Raw genomic sequence first — 5,928 nt, forward strand, 5'->3', positions numbered from 1 at the left:
TGCCATGAATCACCGGCGTCAACAGGCTGTACTTCGCAATAACATTTATTTCGAAGAGGCATTTAATGCTTTCAATTGGGGAGACGCATACATCCGAGCTGCCCAAGGCGGGCTCGCCCGGGCGACGGACCAGTATGCTAAAGATATATGGGTAAGAAAATTTGATAAGCATGTATAGCAGTAGCCCCTGAGACTTGAAACGGTTGGGACAACTGTTTTAAGGATCAATTCATGCACAGGTCCTTGTAGATAAGAATGCTCAATTGTCTCAAGAGCTGGAGGATTGCAAGACCCAGTTGAGGGCCGCGGTTGCCAAACTAGAGGAATCCCAGAAGGCATCATCTAGTAACATTTGTCTTAATAGAGAAAGTTTATGGAAATGTACCAGTTAGTAATTGGCTTGTTTGATAAGTCTAACAGAAAATTCTGCAGACAATCCCGGGGAGAATCCGGAGACCATGAGAGAGAGCGAGTCACATCTCCAAAGGCAGCTAAAAGCTGGTGAGCATGTTCTTACCCAAGTTAGGAGGGAGAAGAACGATCTTCAAGATGTCAATGTCTGACTGGGCGTCGAATTAGGAGATGTTCGTGCTTAGCTGCCGGACTCAGTGAAGGAGAAGAAAAGGCTTCGTCGCGGCATTTATGGTAAGTGCCTAGACAAACTGTAGTACAGCACAGTGAGGAAACATATTGAAAAGAGTTTATATCTGTAGGTATGTTGACGGGCCACCCTGAAGAGGAGATGCCCGCATCCGCAAGTGATTTACTGTAGGACCTCTCACAGCTGCACGAGCGAGCTCGGCAGGTGATGCAGGGTATTGCCAGGCCTTGTGGCCATCCACCTCCCTGCCAAAAGGCATGGGGGACCTCGTGGATATGCTCCAAGGAGCACGGCGGCGCTTCCGATTGCGGAAGATGTCAGCCTGCCAACAAGGTGCAAGAGAAGCCTGGGCCATGATGAAGACGTGCTACACCAAGCTTTATCCGAACCATATGGCCGAAGTCGGACCGGCAGGGCCAGATGGGCAAGAAATTCCCGTTAGTCTGGTGTATGACTAGGTAACGTTAGCCGCAAAGTATTCCCAACAGGATTGCAAACTAGATAGCCTATTGGACAATATAGAGGAAGAATATAGTCAGTCCAAGTGACTATGTAATTCAATGGACATATGTAGTCCCTAGCCGGATGAAAAATCATTTGTCATGGCGGACCTTTTCGCTTCAGCCCACGGACCCGATAGTCCAACGTGTATCCAAATACCCGCTCAGTTATGCAGAACTGGGGTATGCGTGGAAACCAGGCATAGGGGTCATAAGTGCTTGAATAGACAAGCACCCAACTAGCTATGTTATATTACATGGATAGTAAGAAACATCTTCCAGGGAGAATAGTTCCTTGAGGGGTTCCTTTCCCGGGGTACGCATGCATCGATGTACATGTCCGGACTGCGAATAGAGACGCAGGATACAAAACTTCTGGGGATTCACGTTCTAATAAATGAAAGGAACATATTTTATTCACCGACCGAATATTCCCTTAAGAACGCTAGCTTTCGGCTTCACCCAGTCTGAGGTACACATCCGGCTGAACCAGCAGTAACAATCGCAGAGGTGCTCCCCTTATGCCCTAGCCGAATTAACGGGAACGTAGGGCATAAACACAAGAGCCAGGTAACCCAGCATGGCCACATCTTAAGTCATATCGATGCATATAATGGTGAAGAAAAGGCACATATGGAAAAAGAACGCATATGTGATAGGAAAAAAGCCATTAAAGTAATTAATTTAGCTTCCGTATAGGAAGCCCCCAGGTATGGCTTACACACGTAGTGCGGCCGGAGTGATCCGAGCATCCGCACTGTATTGAGTACTTTGTGTGAAGAAGGAAAAAGGGCAAGAAAGGAAAAATGTAGGAACATAATTAAAAAGGAGGGGGTAAGGAGACGAACACTGAGTTCGGCACTAGGCATAGAATCTCCAGAGTCTGGCTGCGTTCCATGGGTTTGGCTCGAGTCTGTTATCGGATGCATTACGTAGGTGGTATGCTCATCCGGTGAGAACTTTATCAATAACGAAGGGACCCTCACACTTAGGTTTGAGCTTGTCCTTCTTCTTCTCTGGTAGGCGTAGAACGAGTTCGCCAATATTATAAGTTTTGGCCCGCACTTCTCTGCTTTGGTACCGTCGAGCCTTGTTGCTGATAGAATGAGGAACGGGCTTTTGCGACGTCCCACTCCTCCTCCAGGGCATCTAAGTTGTCCTGCCGGTCTAACTTGGCTTCCTTATCTTCATACATGCGCACGCGAGGCAAATCATGTATTATGTCGCAGGGTAGTACTGCTTCTGTGCCGTACACCATAAAAATGGTGTGTATCCAGTGGTGCGATTCGGCGTGGTCCGCAGCCCCCAGAGTACAGAGTCGAGCTCCTTGACCCAGTGCGTGTTCGATTTTGTCAAGGATCGCACTAGTCTGGGTTTGATGCCGCTCATAATGAGACCGTTTGCACGTTTGACATGGCCGTTTGTTTGGGGATGGTAATGGAGCCGTAATCGAGCTTAATGCCCATGTTGCCGCACCAAGTTTTCACATCATCGACTGTGAAGTTTGAGCCATTGTCAGTGATGTTGTTGTGGGGGACGCCGTATCGGTGTACAACCCCGGATATGAAGTCTATCACTGGTCCGGATTCGGCCGTTTTGGCTGGTTTGTCTTCTATCCATTTGGTGAACTTGTCCACCATGACCAATAAGTATTTTATCTTATGGCTTCCCCCCTTAAGGGGTCTGACCATATCCAGCCCCCAGACCGTGAAGGGCCAAGTGATGGGGATTGTTTGGAGAGTGGTAGGGGGAATGTGGCTCTGATTGGCAAAGAGCTGGCACCCGACGTAGTGTTGGACATGGTCTTGTGCGTCTACTCGGGCTGTTGGCCAATAAAAGCCTGTGCGAAAGGCCTTGCTGACAAGTGCCCGAGCCGCAGCGTGGTGCCCGCTGAGTCCGGCATGGATTTCAGCCAAGAGCTGCCGCCCTTCCTCTTCGGAGATGCATCTTTGGAGCACTCCGGTCGCACTTTTCTTATAGAGTTCCCCCTCATGGACTTTGTAGGCTTTGGAATGCCGCACGATGCAACGTGCTTCATTTTGCTCCTTGGGGAGCTCCTGCCTATTTAGGTAGGCCAAGAAAGGCTCATTCCACGAGGCGACTACAGCCATGATTTCGTGGGCCGAAGGTGTTATTTCGGTGGCGGAGCCTCCGATTACGTCTGATGGTTCAGAATCTGGGGGTGTATTCGGATCCGTGCTAGTGTTGCCGCACTCCCCTTCCCATACCACGGATGGCTTGAACAGCCTTTCCAGGAATATGTTAGGTGGGACAGGGTCGTGTTTAGCGCTGATGCGGGCGAGGATATTTGCCGCTTGATTGTTTTCTCGAGACACATGGTGGAGTTCGAGCCCCTCGAACCAAGCTGACATTTTGAGGACGGCATTACGGTAGGCCGCCATTTTTGGATCCTTGGCATCAAAGTCTCTGTTTATTTGTGATATTGCGAGGTTTGAATCCCCGCGCACCTCCAGGCATTGAATGCCCATAGAGACTGCCATCCGAAGACCATGCAACAGAGCCTCATATTCGGCTGCGTTGTTGGAGTCTGTGTATAATATTTGGAGTACGTATTGGACCGTGTCTCCGGTGGGAGACGTTAGGACTACACCTGCTCCCAGTCCGGCCAGCATTTTAGAGCCGTCGAAGTGCATGATCCATTTAGAGTATGCGCCGTACTCTTTAGGGAGTTCAACTTCTGTCCATTCAGCGACAAAGTCATCCAGTACTTGCAACTTAATGGCCCGCCGTGGTTTGTATGTTATGTCGAACGGAAGGAGCTCGATGGCCCATTTAGCAATCCGGCCCGTAGCATCGCGGTTGTTTATTATGTCGTTGAGCGGTACTTCGGAGGCCACCGTAATCGAACACTCCTGGAAGTAGTGTCGTAGCTTCCGGGATGCCATGAAGACCGCGTATGCTATCTTTTGATAGTGTGGGTATCGGGATTTGTATGGGGTGAGTATCGTGGATACATAATATACCGGCTTCTGGAGCGGGAATTTGTATCCGTCAGCCTCTCGTTCGACGATGATCACTGCGCTTACAACTTGATGTGTTGCGGCTATGTACAATAGCATAGGTTCGCTAGTATTTGGCGCTGTTAGGACTGAATTACTGGCCAATAAGGTTTTTATTTTGTCCAGTCCAGCCGCGGCTGCAGCCGTCCACATGAAGTGTTTGGTGCGCCCTAGAAGGCGGTAAAGAGGTAATGCCTTTTCTCCTAATCGGGAGATAAAGCGGCTTAAGGCAGCCACACATCCAGCTAGTTTCTGGATATGCTTGAGGTCTATTGGGATAGCCAACTGCGACAGAGCTCGGATTTTTGCCAGATTTGCTTCATTTCCTCTATTGGAAACAATGAAGCCGAGTAACTTCCCAGAGGGTACGCCGAAAACACATTTTTCCAGGTTTAGCTTGATGTCGTATGTTCGGAGGTTATCAAACATAAGCCTCAAGTCATCTATTAGGGTTTCAACGTGTCTTGTTTTTATGACCATGTCGTCCACATATGCCTCCACTTTTTTGCTGATTCGCATTGACAGGCATGTTTGAATCATGCGTTGATAGGTTACGCCAGCATTTTTAAGCTCGAAAGGCATAGTGTTGAAGCAGAAAGGACCATATGGCGTTATGAAGGCCGTTGCAGCTTGGTCGGACTCTGCCATCTTTATTTGATGGTATCCAGAGTATGCGTCGAGGAAACACAGTGAGTCGTCTCCTGCAGTGGCGTCGATGATTTGGTCGATGCGAGAGAGGGGAAGGGATCCTTGGGGTAAGCCTTGTTGAGGTCTTTGAAGTCGATGCATAGGCGCCAGGATTTGTCCTTCTTTGGTACCATTACCAGATTTGCCAGCCAATCCGGATGCTTGATATCTCTGATGAATCTGGCCTCAAGTAGCTTGGCTAGCTCTTCTCCCATGGCTTGTCGTTTGGGCTCTGAGAAGCGCCTAAGAGTCTGTTTGACAGGCTTGTATCCTTTTAGTATATTGAGGCTCTGTTCGGCCAGTCTGTGTGGGATGCCCGGCATGTCCGAAGGGAGCCAGGCGAAAATGTCCCAATTCTTGCGTAGGAAGTCTCGTAGTGCGGCATCCATTGTGCGGCCCAACCGTGTCCCGATGGAAGCTGTCTTCGTGGGGTCCATTGGATGGACCTGGAATTTGACTATCTCCTCTGCGGGTCTAAATGAGGTGGACTTGGGTCGCTTGTCGAGTATCACGTCATGCCTTCCCACGGTGGCGCGCAGCGTTGTTAGTTCTTCGACTGCTAGAGCTTCGGATAATGCTTCCAGGGCTAGTGTTGTGGTTTTATTTTTGGCGCGAAGTGCGACATCCGGATCACTGGCTAGAGTGATGATTCCATTGGGTCCGGGCATTTTAAGCTTCATGTACCCGTAATGGGGTATAGCTTGAAAGCTTGTGAACGCGTCCCGCCCTAAAAGGGCGTGGTATCCACTGCTGAAAGGAGCCACTTGGAATGTGATTTCTTCGGACCTGTAATTCTCTGGAGTGCCGAATACCACATCGAGTTTGATTTTTCCCGCACACCATGCTTCCCGACTAGGGATGATTCCCCTGAAGGTTGTGCCGCTTTGCTCAATGCAGCTTTTATCAATTTCCATCTTGTTGAGTGTTTCTTCGTAGATCAAATTTAACCCGCTTCCGCCGTCCATGAGTACTTTACTGAGCCGAAATCCGTCCATGATTGGGCTAAGGACCAAAGTGGCTGATGCCTAGACTGTCTGGAATTGAGGTTCATCACTGGCACTGAAAGTTATAGCAGTGTCGTTCCACGGATTTATTTTTTCCATGTGGTAGATTTCATTGA

This window comes from Triticum aestivum, chromosome 3B (genome assembly GCF_018294505.1).
Source record: "Triticum aestivum cultivar Chinese Spring chromosome 3B, IWGSC CS RefSeq v2.1, whole genome shotgun sequence".
Taxonomy (NCBI): domain Eukaryota; kingdom Viridiplantae; phylum Streptophyta; class Magnoliopsida; order Poales; family Poaceae; genus Triticum; species Triticum aestivum.